The sequence below is a fragment of the Panthera tigris genome, chromosome F2 (genome assembly GCF_018350195.1).
Source record: "Panthera tigris isolate Pti1 chromosome F2, P.tigris_Pti1_mat1.1, whole genome shotgun sequence".
NCBI classification, from domain to species: Eukaryota; Metazoa; Chordata; class Mammalia; order Carnivora; family Felidae; genus Panthera; species Panthera tigris.
The window spans coordinates 71,043,071-71,060,567 of NC_056676.1; the positions used below are offsets into that span (position 1 = coordinate 71,043,071).

The 17,497-nt window shown below is 43.8% G+C and overlaps 1 pseudogene; it reads left to right on the forward strand.

The window, feature by feature from the left end:
* The first annotated feature begins 10,450 nt into the window (after positions 1 to 10,450).
* LOC102957172 lies at positions 10,451 to 15,861 on the forward strand (annotated as a pseudogene).
* Positions 15,862 to 17,497: the final 1,636 nt, after the last annotated feature.

A 17,497-nucleotide genomic window follows, 5' to 3' on the forward strand; every position in this document is an offset into this window, starting at 1 on the left:
ATGGGAGAGACAGCAAGGGACACTGGGAAAACTGGGCTTGGCACCAACCTGAGCCACTGAATATTTAAACGCATGGCGTGTGACGTGTGGTTTGAACATCATGGTCTGGGAGGCGATGAGAATTCTGGGTAGGATTTGGGTAATTGTAAGAAATGACTGAAAAGATCAACCTCAAGGCAAATACGAGTAATGGGAGAAATACTGAGGATCAGATAGAAGGTAGGAATGAGTAAAGAATATACAAGTCCTGTGTACACTTTTACTCTATTTTTGAAAAATCCCCCGGGGCGCCTGGGTGGCTCAGTCAGTTAAGCGGCCAACTTCGGCTCAGGTCATGATCTCACACAGTTTGTGGGTTCAAGCCCCGCGTCGGGCTCTGTGCTGACAGCTCAGAGCCTGGAGCCTGTTTCAGATTCTGTGTCTCCCTCTCTCTGACCCTCCCCCGTTCATGCTCTGTCTCTCCCTGTCTCAAAAATAAATAAAACGTTAAAAAAAAATTAAAAAAAAAAAAAGAAAAAAGAAAAATCCCCTCACTAGTGGCTTGCTCACCAAATTCATTCATTCATTCATTCATTCAATGAATATTTACCGAGACTGAACTCTGTGCATGTTTGGAAGTACTATACGGTCTATAAAAGACTTTGATATGAAGAGAAGATTGGGTGAAGACAGTGCACCAAAAACTCTAATACTGGTGAAAAGTCATAAATTTCCTAAAAACATTTATTTTGAAGGTCATTACTGAATAAAGATCACGGGGTTGGGAAGGTCTAGTAGATCTGACTTGGGTCTTAGCTCTGCTATTTACATATGTGACCTTAGATGTTATTACAAAGGCTGGCATTCAGTTCCTGGCACACTGTGGATAACCAGTAAATAGTTGATGAACAAATGGAGTATGAGTCTCCTGTGGGCCACACAATGTGCTGGTGGTACAAGCATTCCCTCATGAGTTGCAAACACCCTGTGAAGTAGGTACTACTACTGTCTCTATCTTATAAATTAAAAAAAAAAAACAAAAACAAAAACAAAACTGGGGTTAAAAGAGTTTGTAGAACTTGCATAGGGTCACACAGTTAGTGAGTAGGGAAGCTAGAACTAAAACCCAATCTGTCTAATACTAAAAACAGGATGTCAAATCTCCGCCTCAGAAAAAATTATTCCTACGTGGGATATGGGTAGACAAAATAATCCTAGGGGGAATTAATTTTGATGGAATGGAGGAAAATCAAGATGATACTGGTGGGAGAAAGGGAAGCTTTCCATGTTGGAGTGAAAGAGAAGAGGGGACTTTGGCCAGGGTGTGAGGTGGGACCTGCTCAGGAAGCAGTAAGTATGCCTTGAACCAAACAAAGAATGATGTACAGGCATTAGCAAGTTGGGTCAGAAGGCCCCAGTTACCAGCTGCTGTTGTGTTTGATATCTGCCTACCAAGAGAGAACACAGATAACCATATGAAGGCTAACTGAAGCTACTGGATGAACGTGCTGTCTTTCTGGGACGTATAGCTATAATATGGAAGGAAGTTGGCCAAGGACATTCTAGTAACACGGGGATCGGCAAACTATGACCAGTGGACCAAATCTGGCTTGCTACCTCTTTTTATAAAGGAAATTTTATCAAAACATAAGTATGTTCATTCATTTACATATTGTCTATGGCTGCTTTCATACAACAAAGGAAGAATTAAGTAGAAGTGATAGAGACCCCATGGCCTGAAAAGCCTAAACTACTACCCAACCCTTCACAGAAGAGCTCTGCTAACCCCGGCTCTAAGGTTATGTGACACGACAAACATGACTGAGCAAGTATCTGGTAACATGGTAAAGCTGGGAGGTAATTAAGTTTTGCCTGATTCACCATCCAGCCTGCCAGGCTCTACCCAACTGGGCCGATTCACACAAAGTGGCCAGTTGTGAGGACCCTCAAAGGTGGCTTTATGAAGAAGAGAAAGGAAGTCATTACCATTTAGCAGGACTATACGTCAGGACTGAACAAGGAGCTCTCATGCCTGTTCTCACACTGAATCCTCCCCACAGTTTAGGAAACATAGTGTTCCTATTTTATAGAAGTTTCACGGCAAGGAAGCAATATAGGCAGAATGTCTAGATCCTATCATAATATAAGTCCAATTGAGCTCAGGTAAAAGTATTAAAGAATTTCCAGACCCAGATTATACTCTCCCCTCTTCTTCTAACTGAAGGCCAGGACCTTGCAGGGAAAGGAGTATTTGGAAGTGTGGACCTGCCATCAAAATGATATTGACAATCGGGCTTTGACGTGTCAGCATGTCAGAATAGTGGGTTCCCTGGAAGGGGAAGTCACCATCTCACCAGTACCAGGGACCACAGCTTCATGGGCAACAACAAAGACTGATGAAGACTTCCAATCAAAATTTCAAAGGAAGAGAGAAAAATAACGCAATACAACTGAAACCTGGATATCATGGAGGGACTAGGGAAAAAGAAACAAAACAAAGGAGGGCGGGGAGTTCAGCAGTGTTGCCCAGAGGAAACAAGAAGGGCAACACTACAAACAATCCTAAAGACTCCGACTGTCCCCACACTAACCACAATACTGGATGGAAGTGTAAAACTGGATTAAACCCAACAGTTTGGTTCAGGTGTGCTACTCTGTGAGCTGTGAGCAAAGAAAAAAAAACCCGTGACACAGATGTTTCCGTAGGTAAGAGCCGTGACTCAGAGCCAGTCTTGCACTCGTATCCATCTACTACTCCTAGCTGGGTAATTTGGGCAAGTGACTTAACTTCTCTGAGCTTCAGTTGCCTCAAATGTCAAAAAAAGGTGTCTCATTGAGCCTCTGTGGTGATTAATTTTTCAGAGTCCAAAGTTCTCCGTACCTAATAAAATGCTCAATAAATGTTAGACATATTATACAATTGAGAACATTACAAAGTGTAATGGAAACAGGTCAGGGACAGCTCCTGGGAAGAGGCAGATGTTTTAGCTCTGTCTCCAAGGAGTATAGAAGTGTATGAGATGAACATTCCCCTGGATGGGTAGAGTATAAAAGTGGTGGAAGGGACTAGAGGCGAGGGTGGGAAGGCTGGCTGGTGTCTTTTCCTCCAGTGCTGCCCGGCACCATTCATTCTCCATTCTATCCTAACCACAACCCCAATCCTGCAGCTATCTGCTTCAACCCTTGACGACTGGATTTGGATCCAGGGTGACATTCCAAACTCCTTAGCACACAACATACAATTAATGTGCTCATTCAATGTGCATTTATTTAGCACCTACTGTACGTCACGAACTGTTCTTGTGAGGCATAATACATGGGCCTTGATTATGAGAAATTCACAGACCAGTGGGAAAAAAGATGCATGTCAACACGCTGAGTACAATGTAATCAGAGTATGACGAGTGTGTGCCCACAACACTGTGGTGGGGGAAAGGACTCACCTCCTTTAGCTTGGCAATGTCAGGGAAAGCAGTCGAGATAGGATTGAGGGGACTTTGGGCAACTAAGTAGGAAACCAGGAAAAAAAAATCTAGAGGGCAGGGAACAGCGTGCAGAAAAGCACGGAGGCAAAACAAACTGGCATTTCTATGGTATCCTTAAGAATGCAACACTGCTGGGGCACCTGGGTGGCTCAGCTGGTTGAGCGTCCAACTCTTGATTTTGGCTCAGGTCATGATCTCACAGTTCGTGAGTTCGAGCCCCACGATGGGCTCTGTGCTGACAGTGGGGAGCCTGCTTGGGATTCTCCGTCTCCCTCTCTCTCTGCCCCTCCCCCACTTGTGCTGTCTCTGTGTCTCTCAAAATAAATACATAAACTTCTGGGGAAAAAAAGAGTGCAATATTGCTGGAGTTCAGAGAGGAGCAAGTGTAGAACTGCAGGAGATGAGGGGAATGAGTAGGCAGATGAGATCAGTGATCATGGTCGTCATGCTAAGGAGCCCGCACCTGACCCCGGGAGTAACAGTGGAAGCGTGGGCAGTGCCACACAAGACAGACTGCACGGGGGCCAGAGGAGAGGATAAGCAGCCGCTGAGGGCCTCCTGCGATAACCCAGGCTCTACAGGACGAACGAATGAACAAACCGATAGAGGAATGGCCATAGAGAAGAGTGGCTCCAGTAACTTCCGCTGGTGTTTCCACTCACATGAGAAAGGGAAGTGGCTTTCATTCCTTTTCAACTGCTGTGCCCTCCCCCACCCCCACACTCATGAATGGTTTCTCTTTTGCACGCATGTGTATCTCTTCCTCAAATCCTGGGATCTCAGCTACAGCCTGCACCTCTTGTATTGTGCTGGTTATATTTAAACAAACACTTCACACTTGTGAGCCAAGTACCCAGACCAATTAAATCAGAATCCCCAGGAGCCCCAGGCAGAGACTAGAAATAAACAGTCAAGGTACAGTCTGAACCAAAATAGCCATCAATTAGAGCTACTCTGAGATTGTTCTGACTGCAGAAGAGGAAAATTAAGGATGCTGAGCCCAGGCAAAGACCTGAAAGGCAGGCACAAAACAGCCAGCCTCTTTAGAGGCTAACACTGCTCCAGATATGTCACAGGAATTCAGAGGCCAATGCTAGTCTCTTTTGACTCCCTGATTACTAGTGTGGATACACCAATTATGTGCATGCCATGGGGACAGTAGATACAAAGAGGGATAAGACACAATCCAAACCCTCGAGAAGCCCCCAGCTCAGAGGAGCGAGGTAGCAGACTGCCTGAACACCCTGCATCGTAATAACTGCTAAGACATGATGAATGTCTTACCTGCTTCAGTCCTACCAGCAAGGACAGAAAGCCTTGACGTAGGAAGGAATAGTCAAGCAGGGTCTAGAAGGCTAAGACTTTCTAAAAATGGAAGAAACAGTTTACATAAAGGCAGAGATGTGAGAGAGTGAGGAAGGCTCACAAAACATGAAAAAGAACTTGGCCAAATCTGAGCACTTGAAGCTGAAAGCCGGTTCCAGGTCCCTTTGTCTCTGCCTCTTGCACTGAGGGCAAAGGCCTCCGGAGGCAGCTTTCTAACCTTGACATCAGAAAGACAAGGGGACAAACACTGTCTTCAGGCAGAAGAGAGCTACAAGTGGGGTCACAGTTAATCAGCATAGCTGAAAACCTATGATCCAGCCATTGTTAAAAAATGAAAGAAATTCGACATGGTCCATCTATAGGGAACTTCCTCAAATGAATGTCCGAGGTTATGAATTTCGTCCATGGCATATAAACTCCAGGGAAAGCTGAATTCCTTTCCCAAGCCTGCCAGTTATCTAGCCACGTGACCCCAGGCAAGAAACTCCCTGAGCCTCAGTTTCCCGATCCATAAAAGGGGATGAGTATGCGTGTGATAACTCCCACTCTACAGTGTCATTGCAAGAAGTGGCTGGGACTACGTGAGGTGTCCTGGCACAGAGCCTGACACCCTGCAGACAACGAGCAAATGTCAGCTCCCTTACACCCCGCCCCAACCCCTTGAGTCCTGGATTGAGTTCAGTGCACACATCTCACATACGCAATACGGTCCTGGTTAAAACACCTATCCACTTCGCTTAGCCCACTAGGTCTACCAAAAGATGGCAAGAGGAGGGCAATGACAGCATCTACTCTGAGCCAAATACTTTGCTTCTATTTCCTCATTTAATTTTCACAACAACCCCGTGGGGTAGCTGGAGGCTATGCACCCCCATCTTACAGTTGAGAAATTCTGAGGCTCGGAGAGCTGAGGTGAGATCCCAGGCCACCCGGCCACTTAACTGGCAGAGCCAACGACGGACTCCAGATCTAACCCAGGGTTGTGTCCACTCAGACGCTCCAAAGACGGCCGTCCGGAAACAACCCCGCGGCAACCTCAGGTGTCTTTGCTCGGCAAACCGTGCCTGGATGGAGTAGGACAGCTTTCACACGCCCAAGAGCGGACTCGCTGCTGACCCTGCCATCAGATGATCGGTCCATACAGCTCGCTCTGCTCAAGGCGGTACTTCTGGCAAGTTGTGGTCAACGATAAATTACAAGAATAATTCTCATAATGTGGAAACAATGTAGGAGAAAGTTCCTGGGACACTAACTGGTAGGCTTTCTTAATTCTTTAATAGGAAAAAAGGAAAATGGATTCAATGAGTGGGATTTGGGACGATTAAAAGTGAGCAAAATGTCCTCTGTTTCTCAGTTTCGGCCTTTTTTTTTTTTTTTTTTTTTGCCACTCTGGGGAGGTTTTGTGCCTTTTTTTAAACTTCCAGATTTCATACTTTCTGTTCAGTTTTTGCAACTTCCCAAGAGCATGGTTTAAAAAAAAATAGAAAAAAATAGAACCTCAGCCCTTCTGTATCACTTTCAAGAAGGTACCTCTTGCAGAAAAAATTCAGGACATAAAAAGCCCTCACAGGCTTGCTTCAGCTCTTCAAGATCATTCTTTTTTTTTTTCTTTTTTCTTTTTTCTTTTTCTTTTTTTTTTTTCTGGTAGTGAGTAGTCAGTCTTCGGATGATCGGTGTTGCATATCTTTGGGAAAAATTCATGCCAGGCTAGTCACATCGTAACGGCTGCTATCATCAGCTTGCAATGGTTTCCAATTACTCCCCAGCAAAGAAACCACACAGACACAAGCACACAGGTCTTCTCTAATTTTGACATTGGAAATATCTATTTGAAAAATTTTTAGAATTAAAAAAGAACACAAATAATCACAAAACAGCACCGTATCACCAAAAATCGAAAATAGAATCCAGACCATGCAGCATGCACTGCTCATGACCGCCCTCCTCTCCACCTCTCGGCACACACAGAAATAAACTCTGGGTGTCTGCATGCACACTGTTCACAGTGGTCTATCTGCTGGAAACATCTGGCAGCTTTGGCCACTCAATGTAAACCTCCCAAGCAGGACTAGAGTGTAACCATTTAACTGAAAAAAAAAGAAGAAGAAGAAGGAGGAGGAGGAGGAGGAGGAGGAGGAGGAGAAAATGTGCACTCTCCCAGCTTTGTCACTGACTAGTTGAGAAACCTTATAAATCCACCAGACTATTTCTTTAGTTTTCATTTCAAACCCTAACATGCATTATTACATATTGTCCTATCTTCTAGAGCAAAGGAGGCTAAATATTATCTTTTCTGGAAAATGCAAAGTCCCCGTCCCATTCAATTCAACAAACATTTCTGAGGGCTGACTGAGCACGAGGCACTAGGTTACAGAAGCAAAGACATCACCCTTTATTGCACAGTTCTGTGGCACTAAGGTGGTACTTCCTGACCAATGCGCTGAGGCACACCAGACAGCTGTGCCGAGAGTTTAATCCCCTTGATACGTGGCAAGGCTGGACAGGGTTGAGCTGGCTACAAGCCAAGGACGGTCAGCCCTGCAGTGAGCAATCTTCTCTCTTTATCCCAGTGTGAACAGACGTCATCTTTTCTGTGAAAAAGGTAAGGCAGAATGTGACTAAGACTACTGATATCCCTGGGGTTATTCGCCCCAACCCTTCTGAAATCATAAATCTACTTTTCATAGTTTTCTTCTTCTGTTTCCTTCCAGCTAATGGCTGCATCTTGTGGTCTTAAGTGTGCCTCCCTTCTTGGTGCCTGTTTCTAGTCTTCTTTTAGCCAAAAAAGCAACACAAAACAAACAGAAACAAAAAACAAAACAATTATGCAAAAAAAAATCACATTATATTAAACAGACACTTCCCAAGTACCTACGATGTGTTAGGGACTTCGGGCTCTTACAGAGGAAATGCAGCACAGACACATTTCACCTTTCAATGGGGTCACAACCTAAAATTTTAAATAAAATTAGTGTCACTGGGCCATAGGTGAATAACTAGCCCCGATCTGAGAGCTAATTGTTTCAGACTGCTGCAAAATACCTCATGGGTTTTATCACAAAGCCCAATGAGGAGACTCAAAATTTGAGCTGAGGGGGTAAGCTTCATTTATGCACACATTAGCAGGCCATGGGAGTAGAGAGCACGTAAACTCTGAAACAACTGAATATTCATTCAGTCTTGGCTCCATCTATTACTGGCTGAAGATCTGATATTTCAAGTTGCTTAATCTCTCTGTCTCAGGTTTCTGTCTTAGACAATGTGAAAATAACACCTACGTTCAAGGTTATTATAACACATAGAGCTGATACATACAGCTTGGTCCTAACTCCAAGTTAGTATTTGATAGATGGTAGTTTCTCTTTTTAAGTTCGACACCCTGTATTTGGAAATTGACCTGGTGACAAGTGCATTTCTACCAAGAACGATTCCTTATATCTGAAACACTCTCAAAACTGCACTACTCAAAACTGTACTACGTTGCTTACTGCCTCAGTATAGTGAACACACATGTATCATCTTTTGTTACACAAGCTTAATTTTTTTAAAGTTTAGTTATTTACTTTGAGAGAGGGAAAGAGAGCATGCAATCTTGGGGAGGGGCAAAGAAAGGGAGAGAGAATCCCAACCAGGCTCCACACTGCCAGCGCGGAGCCCGATGTGGGGCTCAAACGCACAAACTGTGAGATCATGACCTGAGCCGAGATACAGACTCTGACATTTAACTGACTAAGCCACCCAGGCACCCCTGTTACACAAGCTTTAAAATCATTGTTTTGCATGCTTTGTGCATAAGAGGTCTTCAAAGTTTGCTAAGGGCACAAAGACATGATTGAACACAGTTCCTTTTTTTTAATGTTTATTTATTTATTTTTAAGAGACAGAGAGAGAACGAGTGGGGGAGAGACAGAGAGAGAATCAAGCACTGTCAGCACAGAGCTTGATGCAGGGCTCCAACTCACAAACCGTGAGATCACGACCTGAGCGGAAGTCGGATGTTTAACCGACTGAGCTACCCAGGTGCCCCTTGAACACAGTTTTTGACAGAGGTAGGAGAGCTTATGCTAAGTCAGCCCTGGCCAGCTTCCCTTCTGATCACTTCCTTCAGATAACCCTGTTGGCTTATGAATGGCCTCTGGTTCCAAAAATGGAACCAATCATGTGACAGTGTGATACAGGGAAAGAAATTTAAAAAAAAAAAAAAACATGCTTCCAATCCTGCATGTGACATTAAACAATGTCTCATGGAACTCTGATTTCTTTTTTCTCATCTATAGGGATAATAAAGTTACCATGAGAAGCCAGTGAGGAAAGGTCTATAACATACATGTAACTGATTAATTCAATTAGTGTCAGTTTCCTGATCCATGCTTTTTATTTGTGATAATCTTAAGCCAATAATTTCACCTCTCTGAACCTAAGTGTCCCCACCAATATAGTAGGGATAATAACATCTGTCTACCTAGAGGATTTGGTAAGGAGGGAACAAGAGAGTGTTTGGGGAGTATCTAGCATAGGGTCTGTAGCATGGGATATACTTAGATATCGCTACTTTCCCTTCACCCTACAGAATTATTTTCATAAATTCTGCTTCACTGGAAATTCTGATCACTGAGGGGTGTGTGTGTGTGTGTGTGTGTGTGTGTGTGTGAGAGAGAGAGAGAGAGAGAGAGAGAGAATTTCATTTGCCAAACAGCCACTATATATTTAAAAACCATAAGAAAAGCCCATTGTAATCTAAATGCCCACTGGAACTACTTCCCATGTCAGAAGGTTTGTAGCCCACATGGCCATGCTCATTTTGAGGGGCTGGATATCCAGGCTGGAGCTCGGACTCTGCAGAATGCTAAGCTCTCGGAGTCACCCAGTGGGAAAGAGACTACGCGACCCTGAGTCATGCGGGAGATGTGCACATTCTGACCAGCAGAAATAGCAGCATCAGATAATGCCCAAAGGCTTGCTGTACAATGGAGTTCATTATCATTCATGTGAATGAAGTGGGAAAGGTACTGTCATCTCTTCCTGCGGTTTACTTAGTTTCCATTGACAAAAACATAAGAACACTTTTGTTCGCTAACACACTGCCCTTTGCCAGCCAGCAAGGGCCCAGCCGTGTGAAGTTGCACTTCATGTTTCAATGGAGCAAATCTCCCCCAATGAGAGAAAAGGTTACTTCCCCCATCATGCTCCCCTGACCACTACCTCTGCCAGATCCTGTCATGTGCTAGAGGGAGAAGACAAAGCAAAAACAGGGCAGCCAGCAGAAAAACCACTTCTCACTCTTGCCCAGCTTCTAAATCCAGAATGTGAAACCAGAGTCCAGTGGTGCTATCTGGCTCCGTGGTCAAGCTCCTACCCCTGGGTATGATTCATGGACAGAGTTGGTGTGGGTGTCTTGCACATGGTTATAAAGCATCGCGTTGGAGGTGGCAGTGATGTCTCAGGAGCATGATCTCAAAGCCTATTCTGCAAGCACTCTTTCTTCAGACAAAAGGAACAATAAAATTATAGCTTTCCTTACAATGCCATTCTGAGTTTACTCTCTGACACCTCCATTGAATGTGAACCTCCATTTTAAACAACCTCCTCCACAAAAGCAAACTGAGGTCCACTGAGGTCAGTGATCTGCCTGAAGTCACCCAGTCAATAAGGGCCGGAGCCAGAATTACAAGCAAGAGGAGGAAGCCACGTATTTAGAAACATAGACGTAAAGATGGCTGCGGCATGTTGGAGCATGAAGGGCCTGGTTGCTCTAATAACCAGAGGAGCCTCTGGTCTAGGTCTGGCCACAGTGGAGAGACTGACAGGACCAGGGACCACTGCTGTGCTTCTGGACCTGCCCAACGCTGATGGGGATGCCCAAGCCAAGAAGTTAGGGAAGAGCTGCACCTTTGCCGCAGCTGACATGACCTCGGAGAAGGACGTGAGAGCAGCTCTGACTGTAGCAAAAGAAAAGTTTGGCCATGTGGAGGTGGCAGTCAACGTGCAGGCATTGCGGTGGCCATCAAGACATACAACCTAAAGAACAATCAGGTCCACACCCTGGAGGACTCCCAGTGAGTTCTCAGTGTGAATCTCATGGCCACCTTCAATGTGATGCACCTGAGGTCTGGTGAGATTGGCCTGGATGAACCAGACCAGGGAGGCCAACACGGTGTCATCATCAACACTGCCGGCATGGTTGCCTTTGAGGGCCAGGCTGAACGAGCTGCTTCCTCTGCTTCCACAGGGGGCATAGTGGGCATGATGCTGCTCTCTGCTCAGTTTCCGGCTCTCATGGGCATCGGAGTGGTGACCACTGCTCCCGGCCTACTTGGTACTCTGCTGGCGACCAGCCTCCCAGAAAAACTATGCAACTTCTTGGCCAGCCAAGCGCCCCTCCCCAGCAGACTGGGTGGTCTCGCCGAGTATGCTTATCTGGTATAAGCTGTCGTGGAGAACCCATTCATCAGTGGAGAGGTCATCCCGCTGGGTGGAGCCATCTGCATGCAGCCTCGAGGGGAGAGGGCAGAGAAAACACATGCTCTTCTGCCCCTCCTTCCCCTGTTCTGCAGGTTGGGAGGAAGCACAGTAGCCATTTGGTAACTCTGCCCAGCAGTCACACCCTGTGCCTAATAAAGTCTCTATTTCTCACCAAAAAATAAATAAAAAATAAAACGAAAACGACAACAAGAAACACTGATGAACTGAAATGCATAAGGAGTATCCAGCCCAAAGGCTGGCTTAGAGTAGCCATCCAAAAATTATTTCCTTTGCTCCTACAGAAAAGGTAAACATTCTGGGTGATTGGTGGCTCTCCCATACTGCGGACCCCCCCTATCAGCAGGAATCATTATCCTCACAGAAGATTATGATGACCACCACAACAGTGCTCGCCACTATTTAATGGCCACTGTCTGAACAGATAGCATTCTCGAAGCTTTAAATACAATCCCAACTGACCAAAGAAGGGAACTATCACAAAAAGGAACATCTCTCCAGAAAACACAATGAATGCGTTCTCCCAGGCCGGGGCCAAATCCCATGTGTTAAGTAAGGGTCGTAAGGGTTGTAAGAGTCAGATGACCACACAATTAATCACCCAAAGCACGACACACTTCAGAAAGAAAGGACATGCTGTGGATAATTACTCGGGGATAATGTGCAGACACCAGGGCTTACTGTCCTGAACAAACTAGAACATTCAATCACCCCAGTTTAGCAACTCCAGTTCCAAGGCCTAAGAAGCCAATTCACTATTTTTCAGGGAGTGAGCATGGGTGAAGAGAAAGACGGATATCTTTGGTAGGATACTTTGTGATTTGGGGCCTTTGAATAGAGGCTTATGGCACACATGCTAAAGGGGATAATGGAATTGAAACTTCCAAGCCTCCAGAGACACCTATCCCCTGGATCACTTCCACTGTGGCCGGTAAGTCTCCTCCACTTTGGGATCTTTGAACAGGCCATCTCCCATTCCTAAAATGCTCTCTGCACCACTCACAAAACTTTTCATCTGGTTAATTTCTAATACCACTCAATCATCAGCTTAATGCCTTACTATTTTTCAGAGAATGGTTTACCTGACCACCTCTACACAAAATCTAAACGGAATCTGTCAATGTACCTGTTACTTTCTCTTTCATAGCCCTTAAAAAATTCCCTGTTAATATGTTTCTTTGAATGACTTTTTAAATTTTATCTTCCTGTAGGATATGTCTCATGAAAGAAGTAAAGCAGAGACTATATATCTCTTCTGCTCATTGTTGTAGTCCTAGGTGCATGATGCAGTGTCTGTTAGACAGAATTGTTAATTGAACAAATTAATCCATTGATAAAGAAAGAAGGTGAATTAGATAAACACCCATGTTCCACTTAATCCTCACAGAAGCTTTGGGAAATACATATAATTTCCAAATTACAGATAGGAAAACCGAGACTCCTCAAATTATTCAGCCTGTTTAAGGCAATCCAGTGACCAGATTATCTGAGTCAACTCTCCAGACACTCATTTTTACCCATGTGAAAATTCCTAGAATACTGAATTAGTAATAAGAAAGTAGCTTGTGACAGAGTTAGCCATAACAATGAATGGTACCTGTAGTTCCGAATATTTTGCCCCAACTAAAGAATTCATTCTGCCCCTACCACGATGAAACCCATGTCCCTGGAGCCTGTGGAATGTCTCTGCCAACTCTCTTCTGGGTTCCTCTCTCCTAGATGGGATTACATGAACCTTGCTAATTTCTGAGGACTTTGTTCCTTTTCCCTGGGGTACGTGCAGACTCTGTCCTTCTATTATCATGCCAGCAGAAAAGATAAATTAATTAAATTGCCTAAGATCATGCAACCACTAAGCAGCAAAGCTGGTTTAAGCTTAGGTCTGCCTGACTCCCAGGCTCTTAACCCCATGTTAGAATACTAAAGTCACAGCTTTTCATAATTATGTTCCAGTCCTGACCACAAGGTCTGGTCATTTTCAATTACACTTCAGTGATTCCCAAGTTACCTCAATGCTGAAGTCTCCCCTTTACCTAAAAAGTTTTCCTTCTACATACAAAGAAAGATCATCCAGAAAAAAATGTCCCTTGGAATTATTCCCCACATCATGTTCATCAATAGAAATTTGGACCCAGAGACCTCACTGTGAGGCTATCAGTCCCTTTTTCGTTGGTTGCTCTCATTCATTATAACATGAGGGTAGTGTCCACCCAAAAAGGAGGCCTTTCTCTGACCCCATGTCCCAATCTTAGGGGCATGTAACCCCACAGACATAAATAGCAATCTTTAAGAAGAGACCTTTATTTCATTGAAAGCCCAGGAAAAGAATGCCTATTTCCTGCTTCCTATCATACAGGCCTCTGGGCACTTTGACTGAATTTCCTCTTGCTTCCTTTGTACAAGCTTACTTTCCACTGGTTAGTTCCCAGATGTACTCCTTGGTGGGAGGTGGGCGTAGAAGGTTACCACCTGCTTCTGGGGCTGCCAGGCCAGAAGAGCCTTCCCAGTGGGTGTGTCTCAGAGGAAGGAAGGGCAGATGTGTGACCTGAAACGAACTGTGTTTGGGGCAAAAGCCTCAGGTATCTCTGGCACCTGCCACTTGCATGTTAGTACCTATTAGCTGCTGTTCCCCAATGAACAGATGCCACGGGAAAACTTTGTAAATTGCTCAATATTAGTAGATCAGTTACCTTAGAAGATTCTTGTAACTTATCTTTGCTGGTTCAAGGGGGCCAAGACCCTGAGATACTACAGAAGTTTAAAATATTACATGAGCTAAATATAAACATATGTGTGTGTGTCTGTGTATACACGTTTCCAAAAGCTAAATGTGTTTTTATTTCTCCCTGATGCATTTTTTTATTTTGCAAATGTTTTTCCAATGGTTATGTGTTACTTTCATGATTATACTGGTTTACAATTAATCAAAATAATATTATTTTTTTAATCAATGTAAGACTTGATAAGCTAATTAAAATGTCAAGTTCAATAATAATTTGAGGAGGTAAATGAGAATGGAACGCTGGTAGAAGAAGACACATAAATTCATTCCCTAACACAAATCATATGATGACACTTCACATCATTTTACACAACTACTGTGCAAAACCACAATAGTTTCTCATGGAGCTTAGAATTCTAAATCCTCATCACAGCCCAACGTGATCTGGCCCTCCCAGCATCTTTGATCATACCTTCTGCCACTCACCTCCTTACTCACTGCAATTGGATTCTTGAACATGACAGCCTGTCCCTGTCTAAGGACATTTACACAAGCTGTTCCTTTTGCCTGGAACTCTGCCCTCCTGCCTGCACATGACATCTCCTTGAATGGATACACAAGTCTCAGTTCAAATGCCACTTCTTCAGCAAGACCTTTCCTGATTACCCACTCCAAATTAGCAGCCTCCCCTGCTCCCCACAGTCACCAACTGGAACAACGCCTATCTCGTTCTCTTGATGATATTTATTACCACCTGAAATTACCATGCTCACTTATGTGTTCCAAACTGCTATACATTTTAATATCAGAGATGATCATGGCTCTCCTATACATATAAAATGAACATGTATCAGAGATCCTCTTTAACTCAAAAACTCATGAGGTAACCAGTGAAATGTTACAACCAGTGCAACAGAGAAGTCCGAGTGCCACACATGGATATTCATCTAAAGAATGTTAAAATCAATTTATAAAGTGACGTCAAACTGGCAAAAATGCTCCACATTGACAGGTGATAATCAAATGCATTCCATCAGACACAGTTTGCGTATTTATGGATGGGAATTCACTGCCTTGCTAACAGTTTTCTACAACTTCTCTCTCTACACAGCTGTAAAATGGCCTTTCGTTGAAGAGACACAAAGACTCCTCCCCCACCTACAGTATCAAATAATCTCCAGAGACTCCACATTCACTGACAGGATATTCAGTGACCTCTTTTACTCGTTTCGAAGTCATCCACGGTTTTTCCCTATGTTATCTATTACTACCTGAAATTATTTTGTTCCTTTTTCTAATCTCCTTGCCCTGGAATGTAAGTTTCGTGAGCACAGAAACTGCCTGCCTTATTCATCAAGTTTTCCCCAGAGCCCAGAACTATAGCTGATTTATACTGTGTGTTCAGAAATATTTGTTTAATAAACAGGTGACCAATAACTACTTGACAAACAAGAGTCACACTCACAAGTTTGAAAAATGCAAATTAAAATAAGATAATCACTTCTTCCCTTTCGTATTTGCAAGGGACAGTAAAAGGCCCCATCAAGTTCTGCCGAGCCTATGAAAAGAAGGCATCATGGACCGTCAGAGGCCAATGCCAGCACCAATCCTTTTACGACATGAACTGCATTTCCTAGAATCTCCTTACTAGGCAGTTCCGAGTTAGAGTTTGCCGAAGGGAAGAACTCATGGGAAATGTGGAAGGCAGAAGTGAAGCAGAAGCCAGGGACCCTAGTGGCCAGAGGCGGTGACGTTTTAGACCCGCTCATAAGTTCCCGCTCTGCAATCATGGTGGCAATCATGGTGACCGGTGGTGTAGACTCTCCGACATCTCCGTGGGCTCTCGCTTCTCTACCCAGCCTGGAATGATGTGGTTAGCGATGGATTTTCCCAACTTCCAGCACAGCCCTCCAGACCCTCAACTTCTACACCCTTCCCAAACTCATGCAGGCCTAATTCCTATAATAAACTCTATTCCCTAAAAAACTTGTAGGGAGTGGTTTCATTTTCCTGGCCAAACCCAGACTAATACAGGAGGGATTTCACGCACAGCTTTTCTCTTTCATTCAGCAAGCACGTACGCCTTACATGGTTAGTGGTCTTGGAGAACAATTCAGTAATAGGCAAAAAGTTCACAACCTTTGACCCAGTTACTTCACTCCTAAGAATTAATCTAGTCTGAGGAAGTAATCATTAAACAAGATAAAGATCTAGGCGTATGTAATAGGTTGTTAGTGGGAGCAAATTAATATCTTTTTCCCAAATAAGTGAAAACCAAAAAGCCCAACAGGGAAGTAGTTTAAAACTTAAGGTGTATTCATAAAGTATTTTGTACCTTACACGAGTCATGGTTTTTTTTTAATTGCTTTATGATACAGTAAAATTACCACAACTAAAGTTAAATGAAAATACAATCTATCAAATAATGTATGAAGTATCTCAATTTGCTAAAATAAAAATAAAGTGAATACCACATTCTGGGGCATGTTATCTTTGTGACTTGGGGCAGATAGGTTAACTTTTTGAATTCCAGTTTCCATATCTGTCAAGTGGAGATCGTAACACTTGCCGCGACTTTCCTAAAGAGTCAGATAATACAGGTTTTTTATCTGAAGCACCAGACCAACGTAAGGGGCCATACATACTTGCACCCTCACTGCATAGCAGGAGGAGCACAGCATAGTGGTTAGCACCAAGCCAGCTGGGAGCTGGGAGCCAGCTGCCAGGGTTCAAATCCTGGTTTTGCCACTTACTGACAGTGTCATATTAAGAAAGTCACTTTGGGGGCGCCTGGGTGGCTCTGTTGGTTAAGCATTCAACTCTTGGTTTCGGCTCAGGTCATGATCTCACGGTTCGTGGGTTCAAGCCCCGCATCAGGCTCTGTGCTGACGGCACGGAGCCTACTTGGGATTCTTTCTCCCTCTCTCTCTGTCCCTCCCTTGCTCGCTCTCTCTCTCTCTCTCTCAAAAATAAACATTAAAAAATTTTTTTAAAAGAAAAGAAAGTCACTTTGTCACTTCACCTCAGTATTTCCATCTGAAAAATAGACTTAAAACTAGTATTTTTTCATATTGTTATTATGAAAACTAAATTAGATAGTTTAGGCAAAATTTAGGACAACACTTAGGACATGGTAAAAGTTAAACAGATGGTATATCTTCCTCTAGCATTGATTAACTTTTCCAGCATCACCTAGTTAACACTGATACTGTAGAAATGAGCATATAAATCGCAGTATTAACACCTGCACTTGACATACTCTGTCTCCTCAGATATTCACAACAACACTATGAAGAAGGCATTGTCACCCCAATCCTACAGTCAGGGCATCTGGAGCTCACTGAAGCTGTGACTTGTCCAAGGGCACACAGCTGGAGAATGTAAAAGTAAGAGCTTCATCCCACGACAGGCTAACTCCAGCCTCCTAGGACTCTTCTCTTTGGGCCATAAATCATAGCAACTTTTAATTTCAGGTCTCTGGTAACGTTGTGATTCACTGCATTAT